The following is a 20764-nucleotide window of genomic DNA, read 5'->3' on the forward strand; positions in this document are numbered from 1 at the left end:
GAAGGTTTTACCTGACAGGCAAATTCACTAAAAGAGAAACTTGTTTTTAACAAAACCAGGACGGAATGCCATTCTTATTATGAAGTGCTTGACCTCGAATGAGACTTCAATTGAAATGCCTGCATACAGTCACTAAAATGCATGTGCTCTTCCCAGACAAAACACGTGCAAGGTTCACATACCTGTAAGGGCATTTCTGGATCAAATTCAAACTGAGGAATAAGTTTAGACCAAGGTTCAAACTTCTTCGTTTCTGGATCAATGTAGAAGTCAAAGACTGTGCCCTGAGAGGGAAACTTGATAGTCTTGAATTCTGCCACCCACCACTTGCTGAACTCCACTCTGTAGTCCACAAGCTATAAGACAAAAAGTGGAGAAAATACACTAATCTGGATCAATTAATTAGTAATGGAGAATGTTATCTATCCCAGTCCACCAGAGCGGGATTAGTCCTTAAAATATATTCCACAGCATAAAGTTCTTATCATTTTTCCTGCTATTAAGCCTAATTTTTCATTTTCTTCATTTCTGCTCATCAGTCCTATTTATTCATCTAAATAATTCATCCTCTGTGTTGATCACTCTTGGTATGTCTGAGACTAGATAGATGGATCAATTTGAAAAAGAGAAATACGTGCCTATGACTAAACAGACCGCTTGATTGATTCTTGGTGCCTACTTCTTCCAACAGACAAGGACACAACATCCGTCTACATCTGTGCTCATGGTCGGTCACAGCATGCGTACCAAAGCCTTTCCTCATCAATCACACCACTCTATTCAGAGTGAGTTGTTGTCTTCTGGCTTCTTTTCAAGCCACAACGTTTCAGACAAGCAGGACTGCAGACACCAGCGTACCAAAGCAGCAGCGAGGGGCTGCCCCTTTGACCCCGCCGTGATTCTGCGCTGCCACATTCCCCTCAAAGCACCCGTTTCCTTGCTTTTCCCCATCGTATCTTTCTACACATGGAGATTTTGGAGCATCTGAATTTTTTCAACTGGGGTGACAGTTTTGCTTTAGATGCTGGGTCAGGACTCACAAAATGTGCTTAGTCCCCTCCTCTGCCCTAGGTCTCCTGTATGACATTGGGCCAGCCATTCTGCCCAAACACCTTCCCATGTGGACAATGGGAACTGGAGAGAGGTGGAGGGGAGGAGGAGAGGAAAATTGCTGTGAGAAAGATGTTTGTGAAATACCGGACGCATCATTTAGCCCGTTTTAACAGCACAGTTTGTTCCTGGGGTGTCTGCGGGTCTCTCCTCCCCATAGCCATACAATGTGGGGTCACCAACACATTGTCCATAGGCTGCTCGGCCTCCATAAGGAAACCTGGGTTTGTTGCTGAACTGAACCAAGTGTCCTCCATAAAGCCTCCTGAGCCACAGTCCCTCAAAAGACCAGCAGATTTGAAAAACACATTAACAGTATCCACGATTTTGCAGACTCATGCTATTCAGAGAGGCAGAATCCCTGTAATTCTCCGTTCTCCTGTTGTTATAACTCCTCAGCAGCGGCAGCAGAGTCGCCCGCAGTGGAGCGGGACGTGCGTGGCTGCTAAAAGCTTTCCCACAAGGGTGCCCTTACCCCGCACAGCCAGACCGCCTGCAAGCGCGCTGTGCCGCGCTGCCCGCCCTCCCTGGCCCCGCGGTTAAATGGAGCCACTCCAGCCCCAGCTCTATTGCCAGAACGGTGTGGAACTCAAACCACTTCCTTAATAAAAACCCCATATGGATTACCGCTAATTTCAGAGCCAGGAAATGGCAAATCTATCATCTGTTTTTATACAGGGGCCCCGCTACCCACCAACAAGCACCGAGTAGTGGGAAGCCTCCCAGACTGTTTCTCCTGACATTTCGGCCGCGAAAGGTCAGCGCGAAGGGCACCTTCGGTGGAAAGCAATAAACAGATTTTATATTGGATCATTTTTCATCAGGCTCCCCATTGCTCGGACTGCTGTGTCCTCGCACTCTCAGCTCTGACATTTACAGAGCATCGCGGGCAGTAACGCACAGCCAGGCTCCCGGCGGAGCCTCCCGGAGGGTCGCTGTGCCTGCAGCTGCTCCTGCAGCCCACCCAGAGCCACTACCGCAGGCAGGAGCCCGGCCTGATGCACCCGAGACTGACTGTGCGGCACGGGGAACACAGCGGCCAGCTGCCACAGCACCGCACACCAGCATACTTGCGCTTGTACTGCTGAAGCAAAGACAAGTAGTGCTTCCCAGGCTTTATTGTGTTTTGTTTTGTTTCTTTAAGTCATCCTAGACTGGCAACACTAAGGCTGAGTATTTCCCAGCTGGCACATGGGAAATGGAGGCTCCACAAGGACCAAGGAAGCTGGTCTCGCACAGCTCATTCAATGGTCACAAGGTGTGATGGCACCAAGTGAGCACCCAGCTGAGCTTGAGCTGTGTTGTTCAGCACTTCCTGAAGCATCTGATCCTTGGCATGGAGCAAATCTGAAGAGACCAGCAGACACTCTAGGTCTGGCGTTAAGGTACATGAAAACACACAAAGAGACCCCTGGGAGCGCTTGAGCAGCCATCAAGAACGGCAGTGCCTCCACCCGAGCTGGGGAGGGGTGTCTGGTGTTACATTCGTGGAGAGACCTCCCGCATAGTCCAGACAACACAGAGTTTGACACAAGCCCAGCGGAGATCAGACGTGGATCTCCAAGCCCTTGACAGCAGTGCAGTGTGGGCAGACCCAGACGTCAGGACTACACACTTTAGATCTGAGGATAAGGCGTCCTCTGACTAGGGGATGCAACCACCCAAGAGTAGGTGTGCCCCTGTGGCCACGAAAGTCAATGGCACCTGGGGTGCCTTAGGAAAAGTATGACCAGCAGGTCAAGGGAGGTTGTTCCTCCGGCTCTGCTCTGCCCTGGTGACAAAACACCGGCTGGTTTGTGTTATGTAGCACGTCTACCTGTGCAGTCAGAAGGCTGAAAGACTGCTCCACTGATACATCCATCTGATAAATCAGTCTTAATTTGATCACATTATGCACATCCACAGGCTTCTATAAGTTAACCTTATGTTTCTCCCCAGTGAAATGCATCTGCATAAGCAAACATCCCTCCACCTTTACCACTGACCCCTCAGCTGTTCTCCGGTGGTGTTGCACCCTGGATAACGAGGCCTTTCGTAAAAGGAATTGTTGTGTTTCTAGTTTATTATCACCTATATGAGAGCCCCAGGAAAACAGCATTACTGGCATAGCACTATGTTTCAGAAAGTATGAAGAAATCAAAACAACACAAAACCACACAAACAAACTGTGTGAAAGATGCTGAAGAGGCATCTTCCGTCTTACCTGATCTCGAAACATTGATCCACCAAAGGCCCAGGCGGCAGCAAAGACAAAGTAAAGTTCATAAAGCTCCTTGGGACAGTCAGGAGGTGTGTTCTCCTCTGCCAGGAGACATTCAAGGAGGTAGCACAACATCTGAACCATACTCTGTTCAGGAATGGGAATAATCTTCTTAAATCTAAGGGATGGAAATTAGAAAGCAATACGTCCATCACAACCCAGGAAGACTAGAAATGCTCTTTCAGAACACTGGCATTCTGCTTGTCAGCGGTACGTGTCCTATTCCCAGGTACAATAAAGAGAACACCCATTCTCACACTCAGACCCGCTGGCACCGGCACATATACAAGTAATAACAATAATCAGAAGTTTCAAGCATTTTAAAACTTTGATCTTCTTGAAAGAAGCAGAATGGAAGACTTGCTAAAGGCAATGATTTCCTGCGAGCACGATGAGTTCAAAAGCGGTCAAATAGAGGAGTAATAAAATAAACCCTTTCATCTTGCCATTTTACATTCATTTAAGCTACACTTACAGAATTCCAAACTAATATTGTAGCTGCACTGAAGTCCTCCATAAAGTAATTATAGCTATTTGAAAGGTTGGTTCTACGATTTCTGAATTAAGCAAGCTACCAAAACACTCAGCTCAGGGTTGCCTGCAGCTAATCCCGTGGATTTCACGCTCTGAGACAATGTTCAGCAAACAGAATGGGAAACGTCCGATTGACTTTGCTACCAACAGTCAAAACCAACTTGGTCCCACAGAGAGAAGTTCCCTAGCACAATGTTTAAGTCCTGATTCCAGACCCTTCTGACACATCCCCCTTTTGGCTGACATCTCCCATGCTCACTGATTTTTCTTTTGTTTTTAAAGGAAAGTGCAACTATAGGAAGCAAGTAGAGGATGGGAGATGCTCCCTTAAGTTTTCTGGGACTCTACTTTGGCCAGTCCTCACCACAGTATGAGAAAGAGAATGGTTTCACATGATGATAAGCAAGAACCACATGACTTCCCTGTGGACACTGCTTTAAAGCCAAATCAAGCCAAGAAGCACTAGGACCCTTCCAAATACCCAAGTTCTTAATGAAAAATAACTTGTGGAGTGGGCTCAGGTCTAGCCTGACACATCAGGAGGCTGAAAAGCTTTCTCTTTGGGATCTGCCGGAATTATTTTCCAAGAGATAGAGAGTTGATACAGGAAATACAATAAAAATCAAATCAAAATCAGATGAAAACCAGATCTGACCAACACGATACAGGCAGGAGCGTCACTTTGCCCACCTCGCCCTGCTGGTTCTCTGAGCTTAAGCCAATGATGCTCAGGGCTTCCAGGGGCAAGGAGGATCATGTGCAGCACAACCCAGCGCAGCACAGCTGGGCTGGACAGTGGCAGGTGTCCCCATGCCCTCACCACGGGTGACACAATCACTCATCAGATGGTACCTTGTTCTGAGGGTGTCCAGGCAAATGGGCAGGTACTTATCAAACAAAATGGTCAGGTTGGCTCTTTCGGACTGGATCTCTCGCCTGTCGATCCAGCTGCTCACTGGAGGATTCCAGCCCCGATCCGACGGGTTGATGTACAGGATCCCTTTAGGCCCAGGGTAAGAGAGGACATATAGTAAAGACATAGCAGAAACTGTTCCTTTCTTCCAGCAGAGTTTACCAGGTACTTTCACACAACTAAAACCCTATCAAATATGACGGGACGTCCCATTACCTGCCCCCTTTTCCTGCCCCACTGCAGAGTAGAAACATGAACAGTGAAGAAACTTCACCCTTGAAACCACGGCGCTTTTCATGACCTTGCCCTAAATTCAGAACATTGTCTTGTCTGAGCAGTTTCATTGCTCTGGGCCCCATTTCCCCATGTGTAAAACTAGGGGACACCTCCATTCCCTTCTCCCATACTTCATGCACTTCTTCAGAAGATCAAGAACTCTTTGAGACAGATACTGTCCTTCTCCTCATAAAGTCCATCCAAAGGGCTTTGCACAACAGGAGCACTCAGCAACGCTGAAGCCATGATCACCCACCAACAGTCAGAGTGCTCTGGGTAAATGTCCAGGATGATGACAGCTCCACATGTGCATTTGGGGTCAGGATCCTCAGTTTGTCTGTCAGAAACCTGCCCTGTCCACCCACGGCCGCTGTGATCTCAGGTTGGGTACTTGCAACAGGAGTCAAGTTGGCCAACAGCAGACTGGTTAATGGCACTAGATCCTCCTGGGTTCACGGCAAATCCCAGTGCGGAGCTCAGGCCAGGACTCACCCGCTCGGGACACGGTTGCTGGGGTGGCTGTGCGCAGGTGGCTGATCTCAAACACCAACCGCATCGTTGGGTTCAGAGGGATTCTCTCATTGCTCGCCAGGGTCAGCACCTGCATTGGGCAGACAGACAGACAGAATGACATCTTCCCCAGGAACAGGAATGAAAAGCATTCAGCACTTTGCACTAAAAAGCTTGGTTGCTGCCAGCACAGTTCCTTGAGGGAATGCAGCTGATTTCCAGCAGGCAGTAGAACTGTCTTCCATGACTCAAAGGAACAGCACTCCCTTCGAGCGGCGGAAAAAGGTGTGGAATTATGACCCCACCCTATTTTTGAAGGGCCTGGAGTTACAATCAGGACATCTGTGATTATCCATGAGCCCAGTTCCAGGAAGGGAAATTACAATGAAACCATGATTTGAGCTATTTCCCCTCATGCACCATTTTCTATATGTGATATTGTTTGGTGTATCTGAAGAAACACAACCGCATTATTCTAGGAGGTGTTATTTCAGCATCTGCATTTTTAGGCTGAACCATGCCATGCAGTCAAAGAATATCTCCTTCTTTAACTTATATTCATTACCTTATTATCATCCATCACAGTATTAAGAGACTCAATCCACATTGGATCAATATCTCCATCTAGTACCATCCACTTGGGACCGTCATGCGTGATGTTGGCCAGCTCTCGCATGATTGATGAAAACAGGCCTGGGAGGGTGACAGGAAGATGGTGATGAACACTGAACTTGACACCTGCTCTAACGGTTTTCTCCAGCAACACAGTAAAAATTACTCTAATTAATGCTTTCCTCTCAAACATGCAAAACTCTATGTGCCTATACGTAAATATTACTATATCACAATACGGTTCTAGTTTGCTTTAAAGTGAAAAAAGGGTTATCAGTTATCACTACTGAAAATGATTGCAGACCTACGCACGAGCTTCATTCCCACCGAGAATCATAAGGGATAAGAAAAATGTAGAGTAGCTACTCAAAGGCAAAAGGCGGCATGAGTTATACAATGCAGAGAAAACCACCTGAATACGCCTAGGAAATCCTTATAAATATTTTTTTGTGGCTCAAAGTATATCAGGGCAATCAAGATGCATTAAACGCTGGGTCATGGCTTTAGTGAGACTGAGGGGAGAACAAGCACAGAATGACATTGAATGACAGAACAAAATGTTGGTAAAATCAAGGAGAGAGAGGATACAGAGTCTCAAGGGGAGTAAATAATGAATGTTAAGAAGACCACGAAGGCTGGGAATAGAGCAGCAGCACTGCAGAGCAAATGAAAACTCCACAAAACTATTGCTCTCCTCTACATGTGAAAATACCTCGGGAGATGCTGGTCTTCATGAAAAAACATCAGGCAAACATTTAAAAAAAGCCTCTCTTCCAGTGAATTGTGACAAGAACTCTTTTTTTTTTCTTTTTTTCTCCAGGACAAGCTATTTCTTTGTGATCCAGATCAGGAACAGCTGGTGGCACCATCTGACTGAAGACAAAGCTTGTGCTCAGCAAATGCAGAACGGCTCACCTGGAACAGGTGTGTGATCCCGAGACTGGGTCAACAAAAATAACGCTTCAGCGCCTCTGCCTCCAGCCAGTTCCTTACGTGTTGGACACACGCCTTGGGAACCACTCCGACATTATCAGCATCAGAAACAGTTGCTGTCTCAGGGCATCAGGGCTTCCCTCGGATACACCGCGGCAGCGGGGAGAGGAAAGCGCCTCTGTCCTGACCCTGTGCATCCACAGCACACGGCTCTCTTGGGGTTTAAAAGAAGAGTTTTGTTCTGCAAAGAACACTTTTGGGATTCCCATATGGGACCTTTTACCACCTAACATGTAGGACCTTCTCAACTTCTGATAATGTGACAGGATAAAACTGGGGAGCGGAAAAGCAGGGGCTGATCTGTAAGGGAACAGGTCACCTCTTGCTAGGCTGTGGTGAAGATTGCCTTGCTGGTCTTTGACAACATGAAACAACATTTTCAGGAATGGTTACTGCAGAAAATATCTGCCTTGAAAGCTCAGGGAGGAGTGCCACTATTTCATTTAAACCATCGCAGGCCAGAAACCACCGGACAGTCGCCTGTAAAATGTCCCTCCTGCTGTTCGGTGTCACCGCTGCCCTCGATCTGCAGCCGCTGCTGCAGCCAGTCTGCACAGTTCAGGCTGTACCCTGCACGTCCCTCTGCCACTTTGATTTAGGCTCCCTAATTACAATTAGAAAGAAATTAACCTGGCATTGGAGCAAAGCAGGGGGTCGGGAAGGGTCCATGGCGGGGCCAGGGGAGGTGGGTGGCAGCTCATCTGCTGCTGTGGATGATTCATGGTAATGTCTTCCCTCACCTCCCCCACACCTCCCCAACCCGCCGCACACGTAAATCGAAGCTGCCTTTATGTATCAGTCACAACCCAACATTTCCACTCCAGATTTTCTGTAATCTTCCAGCAAGTTTGAAATGTTCCTCAGGAGTAAGCAGGATCAACAGCTTGGCAAACGCTGGTGTGCTACAGAGATCGGGCAGCCATACTGAGTGGAAAAACTGACGTTAAGGCTGCTGTGCGTGCTATCAGCAATGAAAACCTGGGGATGGGACATTTTTTGGGGTCCCAGTGCACACCACAGTGCAGGAGGGACATCTCTTCCATCACTGGTCCAGCCAACTCCCAAAAACTGCCTGCCCCACTTAGGAACTGGTAAGTGTTGGTATTAATGGGCATTAAAATTATTCTTAGGGCAATAGGATCAAGTAGGCTTATGCTATATTTCCCATTTGAAGATCAAAGAGCTAAAACATCCTGTGTATCCTTTCAACAACAAACTGTCATGTGGCTGTAGGCAGCAGACAAGCACCTGGGCTCTCAGACCTGCACATGAAGAACCAGTCACCCTGCTGCTGCTCGGGAAATTCATTAAAAACACCCGTCTTTATCTACATATTTCAGACATGAAATGACATTTACCGTCTTTCCATTCTCTTGTTGCTGGGTTAATGATGCCAAAGAGCTCATCATTGGTGACTGCCTTGGGGTTGAGGTCTGTCCAGACAGGACGTCGCTTCATTATCTGGTAAGTCCTGTTCAGGGATCTCATCACCTGAGACTTGCCCGTGCCCGCGTTACCCACCACGCAGACAGAGTGCCGGACCGTCAGCAACTCCTCCAGCTGCACCACCTGAGAAAAACACTCCCAAATTTTAGACAAAGATGCCAAACTGAAGTTCAGGTCTATCAAATAGGTCCCACTGGGCCACCTCTTTAGAAAGACGTGACCCTGAGACACAAGCAGATTTGACAATTGAGTTTGGTCCAGCCACTCTAATCACAATGGGTGAAATCCTCAGCCTGCAGATAAACTTTCAGCGCTGTTTATACTTGACAACCACCACCTGATGAGGCCCTGCTCTCCAGGGGCTACACTTTCATGAGCCTACAAAAGTTGGCCCCTTTGGAAGCCCAGAGACTGATCCAGTGCTGACTTCAGGAGCAGGTGCAACTGCCTCAGACGCAGCACAGCTGACTGCCCTCCAGCGAGATCTGCCTGCAAGGACAATGCTGTGCACAGCTCTCTTTGTAGAAGCAAAGCTGTTTGAGAAAACCCAAATGATTTGATGGCGATGTGGGTGTAGCAGAAGATCTCTTGGTCTTACTTTGAGCACAAAGTTGTCCTCAGCCTGCAGCCGGAGGTCCAGCACAGCCTGCCTCACAAACGACTCAAAATTCAGGTCACGCTTCCGAGGCACATCCAGTGCGGGGAATAGATCCCCAATCAGCCCCATAAACACCGGCACATCATCCGTCACAATCTTGGGGATGTTGAAGTCACGAAGAGAGCGCATCAGAACCTGGTCTTCGGGTCGCTCTGGGTCATCTCGCTTGAGGGAGCCAGCAACAACTAGCACTGACTTAATGGCACGCAAGCCCCAGTCGTAGTGATCCTACACCAGAGGAAGAAAAAAAAAGAGGCATGAGTTTATGCTTAGACAGCACCATGTAGGGTGAAGAACCACCATTCCCAAACTGCCAGACTAGTAAGCAATGAAAATACATCTAAATCTGTTATTTGCATTGTGGCCAGAGACCTTCTCCAGCCTGAGTGACCTGGTTTCCATCTCAGTAGGTGAGATTCCCGTCAGGGACAGTATTAAAGAGTCAAATAATTCAGCTGTTCAGACCATCACATGGGCTCACAGTTGGCAGTAAGACAGCAGCAGGATTTGCACTCCAGAGACCAAAGCAATTTGTTTCACCTAAATCATAAAGCACCTATAGCAAGGCCAGCCAGCCCCCTGCATCTGCAGGAGCCACCAAGGTGAAAGGCTTGTTAGTCCATTATGAGGCCCCAAAGACCCAAGTTTCTCCACCCTGCCCATCACAAGATGACAAGCCTGTTTGGTCTCAGAGGAGGTGCAGGAATAAGGGGTCAGTAAAGACATTGCTGAAAAAGTACCACAAAACGGCATGAGAAGAACTCTCAAGCCAACAAACAACTGTTCATATTTCTGTCCTGTTAACACCCTCCAGAGCACAGCTCGACAGCTGACTGCTCTGTGTGGGAGGCCATGGCTTCCACCAGGCCCCTCAAGGCACAGCACCAAGTTTCTGCGACAGAGCATATCCCACCCAGCCTCATGCTGGCACAGCCAAGATCAGGTTTGTATCATCAGGAATCCTGATTCAGGTCTCCTCTGGACCCAGCTTCGATCTACACAAATAATGACAAGGAAAAATCTGATTTGCTTTGCACTGACAGTAACTCTAACAAGACCTGGAACCAGCCTAAGGCTGAACTCAGAGAGGGACACCATAAACCCTTTGCAGGCAGGAGAATCAATAGGAAGAGACTGGAAAGCAAAAGGTCACTGAATACTACCCCAAACATGGTGTCATTTAAACTCACTGAAAGGTCTCCCACTAATGCAGCTGGTCAAATGCTTTTGTCCCTGCAGATGCTCCAGTAAAGCAGTCTGAAAATTTTATTGCTCCGATGATCACCAACCCTCTCCTCCCCCAGCAGCCAGTGCAAATGCAGCCATTAAATAAAAGCTGTGAAACGTTAGCCATGGAGCTGAGCAGCACAGTGCCATGTTTCTGCTGATTTTGGAGATTCATCATACCACTCAGCCACAGAATCAGGCTCACCTGCTTGGACAGGAGCTCTTTGCAGAGTTGGTAGAGAGTAATGAACTTCCTGGCTAACACCCGGGCCTCGATGAATCCCTCAGCCACCAACATAATTTCACAGATCAGCTCAAAGTCTGGCACAACCATCGCACACGGCCTAAAATGACAGGTGAGGAGGCATTGCAGAACAAGTATTTCTTGACTACAGGTCTTACAGGCAGCGCATTTGCAGCTTCATCTTCTAGGCCTTCTTTTACGAGCCAGGTCACCCTCTGCCTTCCCCACGACAAGGGACAGAGCTCCTTTGCCCTGCCTGTGCGTGCCCAGACCCAGGCCTGTTGTGCAAGGCTTAAACTACCTGCGAATGCCCTATGCAAGTGAATTCCCCAAGGACGTGAGGTCGAGCCTGGATGTTCCAAAAGACAGTTTCTGCCAGGTCACAAACCCTGACCTGGACTCACCTGAAGAGAGCTTTTAAATTCTCAGGTAGCTCTGTTCGCCCTGCGTAACCAGGGTTCATGGTGATGAAAATGCCTACTGATGGTACTAAGTTGATGTCTTCTCCAAGAAAATGGAAGGATTTCTTCTTCTCCCGTATTGCATCCTGCACGCTCTTCACCTAGAAATCAAGACAGTACTATAGTATCAGCGTTCACTTATGAAAAACACATCAGACAACGGTGCTTCCTTCGTTACTCTTGGCCTCGTGACAAATGGGGCTAATCACTGTTTTATTTTTTACCGGCAGCATAAAGCTTTATACACTGTTTGGAGTACATCAGCATGGCAATATCAATTTCCCATCTCAGTCAAACTCTGGCAAAGCAGAAAAAAGAGCTGAAGAGAGTGGAAAGTCAAAATGCAAAGGAGTTGCAAGACTTCACACCTTTGCTCCATGAGACAATGATGAACGTGGGTCAGGAAGAGCAACTCAGGAGCGGGAAATGTCCCCAGCACTGCCTGCATTCACCTTGGCTTTTGACATCACCTGTGGGACACTGCTCAGCACATCTCACAGCAAAAACACCACCAGAGGCTCCACCATCTCTGAACCAGCCAGCCCAGCAGAGGTCTGATGTGTGAGAGAGACACAGGGCAGTACAGGTATCCACAACACAGCCAACACCCAAACGCACTCCCCAAAGTCTATCACAATATGGGCCCATTATTCCCTTTACCCATCTCACCTCTCCCCACACAGCGTTGCTCTTCAGGACATCCCAAAACCCTCCTGTGCCTGCTCCGTTCCCTGACCAGGCCCAGAGAAGGGGTAGCACCTCCCAATAAGCTTGGCCTCAGCTCAGTTGTAAACTGACCACTTGATATCACTTTTAAAGATTTTGGGACATCAGACGTTTGATTTAAAACCAAAACCAGAAGGCAGAAGCTGTAAAACCTCTCCTAACACCTTCACTCACTAATATTATATTGTTTTTTATATTTGCCTGATTGCAGCTTTGTTCTGCTCATTCCTCTCCTTCCGAAGAGTTCACCTCTCTGCAAACAGCACCTCAGCGAGGGGCAAATCTCTCTCTATTCACCGCTCTAACCTCACTACTGTTTGCCATCTCAAAGTAAAGCAATTAATCGAATTTTTCCCTGTAAGGAACCATATCGACATCAGCTGCATGAGTAAGACAGCCAATTAAACATCGCCATGGTAACACTCCTAATAGCAGCCAGGAGACACCATGATGGAATGACGGCCGTGCCGCTTTCTTCAGCTGCCACGCTCCAGCCAGGAGCGAGGGAACCATCAGCAGTTGAGTCATTCCTGGGCTTCTTTTGTTCAGCTTCCCTTTTTATTTCAAGATCCTCAAAGACTTTTTTTCAATGACAACTTTAAACTAGGACCTGACGGAAGAGAAATTGAGAGGGAATGATACATAAACTCTTGTACCTGCCTGGGGCTTCTCTGGGATGCCACATAAGGTACCAATTATGAGTGAAACAGATGAGAAGAATGAGGAGTTCATGGAGGGGTTAAGAACAATGTCTTTGACCGAAACATTTACAGAAGTGTAGAAACTTCTGAGCTTTATATCTTTCTATAACACTGAGCCCAAAAGGGAGTCCAGGAACAATTCAGCACCTCAATCAGATATTAGGATCCTAAAACACGCACTCAGCTGACAGTTGGATCCTGAAGAACTTGGGCACTTTGGCACCTCAGTTTTCTGCACTGAAGCCCCCCAAGGCTTCCCCTGTATAAAATAATGCCAGGTTTCCTCATGGGCTGGTAAGAGGAGGGGAAGGAGGACGCGAAGTGACAGATTATATATATAAGCACGAGAGCACAGGACTTTCTGGCACGATGGGGAGGCCAGTCTCCCTTCCAGCCCTTCTCCAGGGATGCTGCTGCGCTTCACACGAGACTCACCAACACAATGCACTGAGCAGCTAAACTACAGAGGAGATGAGAAACCATTCGCCAGGGGAAACACCCATGCCCAGCTGGGCACCGCTCCAATAGCTCTGTCCCAGGTTTAATCCCACGGTGTCAGGGTACCCTGGGCAAGCGCGTCAGCAAGGGCCGCAGATCTGCCCCAGATTCCAGCTCCCGAGTGTCACCAGCTGACACCGGCTTTTGGGAGCACCACGGGGCTGCACACATTCCTCCAAGGAATGGTGCCAGTTGGCCAGGAATACCTTCCAAAGCCACTTGGCAGAGCTGTCGTTACAGACACCAGAACTAAATCCACAGCCATATAGTTTTGGAGACAGGTTAAGAAAATTAATCCTGAATGTATTCCCATTTCCTGAGTATGACACACAGCCTGTGCCTGACCAGGGGTGATAAGGAACCCCCAGAAGTCCAGCGGATCTGCCCCAAACACCCCTCTTCCCCTCTGTGAAAATTATTCCCTACATTGCAGACTGAGCAGCCGCAAGTCAAGGCAGCTTCTCTGTCTTGAAACGATGCGCTGCAATTATCTCACAGCAGATTAACGACACGAGTGCTTTCCTGAGGAGGAACAGGTACAGAGCCATGGTGCGTAGTGGTCTGGGAAAAGATGCTACAAAGAATTGTCTTGGCACAAATGCTGTAACTGGGGCAAGAAAAGTGACAAATATCTTTGCAGCACGTAACTGCGACATCTTGGCAGTGCTGTGATATTCACGTGATTAATCTTGAGATCTAATCCCACACCTGCCTATACACAGAACTGAAACCGGCAATATGCAATTGCCGTTTTTACCCTTGCTCCAAAGACTGCAGAATGGCTCTGCTCTGTTTGTATTTATTTATGAGTGTTTCTCCACTCACCTGTACAGCAACCACAGAAAGGACCTCAACTGAGATCCTGTTAAATTCATCAAAACAGCCCCAGGCTCCCGTCTGGGAAAGGCCTTTGTAAATATTCCCACAAGACTGGAAAAACAAAACAAAAACAAAGATCACAAGAGTGAAATCATAAATGGAATCAACTCCAGCAAAAAACTGATTTTATTTCCCAGCCTGTTTATTTATAGCAATTTACAGTCTATTGTGGGTATTTAGAAAAGTGCATGGAAACAGCAGGCACAACTCAATTATAATATTTATAGCTCTGCGCAGCTTGCCACTTTATCTGCTAATTGCACTTTCTCGAGATATCTGTGCACCAGTTTCATTTAAAGGTCACTTGTGCTGAATTACTGATGGTCCCGTTTCCTGGGAGAGCCCATAAGCTAAATGAAATATGATCCGAGGCTACCAAAATCACTGTACCGTGCCAGACTGGCAGAGAGCAAGACTCAGCCTCATGATTCAGTGCTCTGTAGCGGCTGAAGGTTCACTATGTTTTGGGTTTATTCTGGGAGAGGATCCTGAGAAAACCAGGACAGGTCCCTCCCCGTGCCAGGGGCTGCCAGGTCGCGAGCACGCCGAGAAGAAACGACCAGGGTCCAACTATCAGCACAGCCTTGGTCTCAACTGAACAGACCAACATTTTTGAAGAATTACACATGAAATCTAACTCCAGAAAGGAAGGGAAATGCATAATGAGGCAGAGAAGATAGTTCGGGTCTCTGCCTCCTGAAGAACCTTGTGCAAATCTTAGAGAAGGAACGGGAGGAGAAGGAAAAGGCATTCAGCTTAAAGGAGTGTAGCAGGGATTTGGAGAGAGGTGATCACAGAATCCCAGCCTGGTGGGGCTGAAGGGACCTCTGCAGATCCCCCAGTCCAAGCCCTGCTCACGCAGGGTCACAGAGCAGATCACACAGGTGGGTCCAGGCGGGTTTCAATGTCTCAGAGAAGGAGACTCCACACCCGCTCTGGGCAGCCTGGGCCAGGCTCTGGCACCTCCCAGCAAACAAGTTTCTGCTCCTGTTCAGATGGAGCCTCCTGTGTTTCAGTCTGTGCCCGTTGCCCCTCACCCTGGCGTTGGGCACCACTGAACAGAGTCTGGTCCATCCTCTGACAGCCACCCTGAGATATTGATCCCATTGATCAGATCCCTCTCAGCTTCTCTTCTCCAGCTCAACAGCTCCAGCTCTCTCAGTCTCTCCTCACAAGAAAGAAGCTCCAGACCCCTCAGCATCTCTGTAGCCCACTGCTGGACTCTGTGCAGTTATTCCTTCTTAAACTGGGGAGCCCAGAACTGGACACAACTCCAGATGTGGCATCACCAGGGCAGAGCAGAGCGGAAGGAACAACCTCCCTTGACCTGCTGGTCATACCTCTCCTAATGCACCCCAGGTACCATTGGATTACTCTCATCCGTCAGGTTTGCTCGGGCCCTGAGCATCCCCAGCCCCATGTGACCGCACTGCAGCCGAGGTGGGAGCCATACCTTGTAGTCCATCTGCTCGGAGCAGTTAAACACGTACACCATGATGCCCAGGGCTCGCCCCAAATCTTTCGTAGTCTCCGTCTTGCCAGTGCCCGCAGGGCCTGCAGGTGCTCCGCTCATGGTCAGGTGCAGTGACTGGGTCAGGGTGATGTAACATCTTTCACAGTGAATGATGAATGAAAAAAGGAAATATGTCCAATAGGTCAACTGTGGGCTGCAGGGCAATAGCACTAGAGCATTGCACTCAGCAGAGCCTCTCCTCTGAAAAGCTGTACGTGAGCAGGGGTCATGTCTGAGCTGAAAGCCTTCTTGGCATTAATTACCACCTCTGCTCAGCTCTGTTTTCTCCAAGAGATACTCATCTTCCACCAAGGTCTGCCCAAACCTCTTCATGTCCAGCTTGTGTTCTCTCTGGATCCTCATACAACTCATGGATATTGGGCACATCTCAGGCAGTATGAGAAAAGGACAGCTTTTCTGGAAGACCTGTCACTGACAGAAACCTGCTCAGGTGGCCTATGAGTGAACCCAACTCAAAGCTGCAGCAAGTCCCAAAGTTTCTCCATCATGTTGATGATGGACACTGGGGTGGTGTCCACATGTGAGTATCTATACTACCTGTATAAGCCACAGAGGTGTAGTCAATATAGCCAACAAAACCTGATGATACCTGGGGGCTTGACGCAGCTGACTAACACAGGTGACTAGAGCCACCTGAGATGCTCTTGGTTGCTGAAATGTCACATAGGGTGGAGAGATATGACAAGGGGTCCATAGGAGACTTTTACACTTCTGGATTGGCAGCTGGAAGCCAGGTGGGACAACACAGAGTATCTCAAGTAACCCTAGGTGTCCCCACTGAGGCAACCAGGTAGATGTCTGCTTCAAGATGGGATGAAAGCTCTCTAGACTCACCAGCTTTATGGACTGTGGACATCTTGTGCACAGGAAGACACCCACAAGTGTTTTAATGTGTGAGCTGAATCCCACCCAGGGATCTGATGTACAAATTCCCCAGAGGGTACCACCAAAAACCAGATAAGAGTTAGAGCTCGACCACTGGAGTGCTGGGACATGGAGACAGAACAAGAGGGATACAGGTGTCTGAACTAAATCCATCTTTGGTTGGCATCTCTCTCTCTACCTGTGTGGCAAAGCCCAGCTATGACATTGTGTCCCAGGGACTTACCTGTCGGTCAGCGGAGTGATCACAAGCCGAGGGGTATTGCCAAGGTATTCATAGGAGTACAGGAACTGGGCGTCACAGATGTTGGCAAAGCAGTGCCGTTCCTCATCTGACCGTCTGTGCCGGAGCTGTGACAGCCAAATGAAGGCCTGGGCATTGTCCACCTGCAACACACCCACAAACACCATTACAGGAAGGCCGGGGATGCCAGACACATGCAGCTCGGGGGCCAAAATAGCGACTGCTATAAAATTTTCATGGGGGATGACTGGTCCTCACTGCAAGGCAGGTGTGGTGAGGAAGGCCGCCTCCTTGCAATGCGGTGAGAAATGTCACCTCCCCATCTCCCATCAGTAAAGGGGAGGAACCAAATTAGTGACCACATTGGTGGGAGAGGAAAAAATTAATGGCCAAGAGAAAGAGCCTTACAAAAAGACTCCTGAATAGATTTAAGAAGCAGCAAGTCATGAAGAAGGTCTCATAACGCAACCAGAGTGAGAGAAGGAGCAGAGGCCATCTAGACAAGGAAGAGGTTGCAGACAGCACCAAGGAAACAGACTGGGGACAGGTGGACAAAGACAGGCATGGCCAGCGCTCTCTGCACAACCAGCAGGCAGGTCCAGATGCATCACTTCACCCCAGGCTGGACCGAGGCACCACTGAGCCCAGCTGAGCCTTGAAGACAGAAACCCTGTGAGCAGCCTGGCTGCCTCTGAGATGACACAGATGAGGGAAGAGCCACAACCCAATACATTCAGGGCATCTTCCCACCCACCTGCAAGGCTAAACACTTGGCATGGTGTCAGGGACAGGGGAGTAGTGTGGGAGAGGTGTTGCAGGAGAAGGGAGTCCCACATAAGTCCCTGTGGCCCCACACCAGACAAAGGACGCTACAAAGAACAAAGCTTGAATGCTTTTTCTTACTTTCTAAAGTCAAAACTGAGACTGAGTCCAGCAGCCTCCCAACACAGCACCATCATCCACCAGCACATGTCTTGGCACCAGGACGCCGTGCCGCGCTCTCGCTCCTGGTGTGAATCTGCAGCAACTACAAGTTGGTGTTGCAGGGCCATGACACAGCACAGCTCTGCAGGCTTACAGGGGCTTTCTGCACACTTACTACAAACATTGTAGAAATAAATTTAGTCATACGTCTCCCACTGAGACCGGCAGTGATCTGAATGGCCAGTGGTTGGGCCCCCTGAAGCCCCCTCTCCAGCACCCACAGAACTGTGCTGAACTGCCAACACCAACCTTCTGTGCTATCATCTTTGCCACCACATCCCGAGCATGCACGTCGATGGTGCAAATGGTCATGATTTTCTGTCTGTCGCCCTTGGAGAGCTGCCCGATCAGCATGGTAACGAGGGTGTTCAGCTGGGTCACTTGCTTCTTGTGCTATTCCTTCATCGCATTCTCGTAGCCTTCCTCCACCCTGGCAAAGGCAATCCCAACCTCGGTTGTCCACCAGATCTGGGTGCAGCAAAGCGCCACCTAGGGAAATAGGCTGGTTCAGTATCAGGGAAAATACCAAAGCTTCCTTATGTTCAAGAGTGTCGGATCCACAGGGAGATCAAGGATGAAACATCCGTGACATGAAATTAAGTATTTTTTCATACAGTAGTCACAGCAGACAGTACAACAAGGATCTGCTCCATGACATTCATTTAAAACACCATATCAGTGATAGACACATTTAGCAGCTAGTTATAAGTAAATCAGCACCTTTCACATGCCTGACACAGCAGAGGAGGAAGAGTTGGAGACCACGAGGTTGTCAGAGGTGCATCTGAGGGGCTCTTCACTCTTATCAGGCCTCACCACTTTGCCTTCCTGCTGCACCTCTCACTGCTCTGGCTGTACAGACTGCACTGCCCAAGCCCCTGGGCTCTGTCACCCAACCAAGAGCCCCAACCAGAGCATGGAGCTCAGCCTGAAAACTCCATCAGGAGACCGCCAGGATAAAGGACAACTCATCCTCCCTCTCTCCTGGATAGCAAGGTGGAGGCCAGAAACATGCCTGTCCACAGCTGCTGAAAGAAGGGAAGGGCAGGACTGATGGGGAACCCAAGAGCTACCTTTCCACGAGCCAGCCTGAGTGGTGATAAGAAGCAGTGGCAGATACCTGGGCAGGATAGTCAAAGAGCCATTGTTCCCTTGGTTTTTCCTCATAAGCCATGACGGCTTCTGTCATCTCATCTCTCACAGCAGCCCTCATGCTGTCTAGTACATGACTGAGCCAGACTTCAACCTGGAAAAGAGATTAAATCCCAGTAACACATTTGCTCTTCTTAAGTGCCTTTGGTAATTAGTGAAGATAGGAAATGAGGCAAGCATCTCAGTTCTCTTTAGACTGGACATGAGGGAAAGGTTCTTCACCCAGAGGTGCTGGACACTGAACAGGCTCCCAGGGAGGTGTCACAGCCCCAACCTGACAGTGTTCAAGGAGAGACTGGACAACGTCCTCAGACACACGGGGTGACCTGTGGGGTTGTCACTGCAGGGACAGGACTTGGACTCCATGATCCTGGTGGGTCCCTTCCAGCTCAGGACATTCTATGAGTTAACCAAACCTCACAGCCTCCTTCAGACTGGGTAGATTTGGCTAATTCTGGTACTGTAGGATTAGCATCTACTTCCAGACACCAAGAACAGAAGACAGATTTTTTTCTTGAACTCTAGCTACAGGAGGAACCAAAATGAACTCCGTCAATGAATAATTTGGTCAGGTGTGTTCCACCTCCAGGCCATGACAGAATCCCTGGTGGGATGTGGGCAGTCTGCCAGCAGCAGAAGAAAGATGCTGCCAAACTTGGGAACACAATTCCTGCTGAATTTCATATTTCACAGGCAAAGCCCTCAACAAGAAGACAGACTGAACGCAGCAAGCTCCATTGCTGGGGAGCTCAGTAGCCGGTATTACGTACTTTAGCTTCCTGTAATAGACCGTGCAGAAAGGTGAAACTACCAGGATAGATAAGCTGAGCAGTAGCTTGATTCTTACATTTCATACTTTCACTCGTGGTATGAAATAATGAAGACTTGAGAAACAGGTAAAAGGCCTTCTCCTGCCAAACACACCCGTGCAGAGGTACTATGGAATAGCTTAGTCTCTTTTCAGTCTGCATCCCCTCCCTCACCGAGGATATTTGTAGCAAGCTTTAAGACTAACCTTCAAAAGGTCTTAGAAAAAATCAAATTAAAAACCTAGTCAGAAAAACGGCACAGCTCTTTCTCTCACAGTGGACTGCGACATCCACGTCCCCCCTTAGTGAGGACCTATCCAGAGTGACACGAAAGGTTGTGGTGTAAGGAGGTACTAAATCACCACCTCTTCCAGCTTTTCTCATGCACCAGGGGAGAGCAGTGAAGCTCTATGACGTCTTGGCAAGGGATCTCACACGAGGGGCAGGGGAGCAGACTCCACCGGACAGTTTTGATAGACAAGGACTTCCCTCTCACCTGCCCACTGCAGTCACAGGGCTCGCTGAAGCTGACGTACTCCTCCTCTCTACTGTACATTCCCAGGCCAACCTTGGTTGGCTTTTGCTCAGAGTCCAGCTGGAATTTCATCCTGGCCAAGCTGTCAAAGAGTTTGGAAAGATGACGTTGCACCTGCAAAACGGGTTGTATAAATAAAGCAACCGAGATAGGACGAGCGGAATGAAGATCACTATACATGTCACAAGCAAAATCATGTTAACAAAATATCTTGGATATTTAGGTAGCACCACATCTTCTCAAATGTGGCCAACATACTGCCAACAAAAGCCTCTTGCTGTCTCTTGTAATACTTCCACCTATTTCTACGTAATTTAGAAAACAGACATGCCTTAATAAATCATGTTTCTCCATTGGGAAATCTTCCATACAGAGCAAAAGCATAGAAAACATTGAAACACCTCATGACTCCTACCCCAAATTTCCCTACATGTAGTGATGAGAAGTCTGTAGCCATTTCTCCACCTCATCCTATTCTCAGCACAACGTGGAGTTTTCTTCACTATGAACTTTCCTGTTTTTCCACTACTAGAAACTGATTTTGTGCTAGTGAAATATCCTAAATTCTCTTTCATG

General features: G+C 48.4%; 1 pseudogene; it reads right to left on the minus strand.

Annotated features, from left to right (window-relative positions):
- LOC139826100 (dynein axonemal heavy chain 9-like) overlaps window positions 1-20764 on the minus strand; it is a 97039-nt pseudogene that overhangs the window by 23970 nt on the left and 52305 nt on the right.

This window comes from Patagioenas fasciata, chromosome 35, assembly GCF_037038585.1.
Source record: "Patagioenas fasciata isolate bPatFas1 chromosome 35, bPatFas1.hap1, whole genome shotgun sequence".
NCBI lineage: Eukaryota > Metazoa > Chordata > Aves > Columbiformes > Columbidae > Patagioenas > Patagioenas fasciata.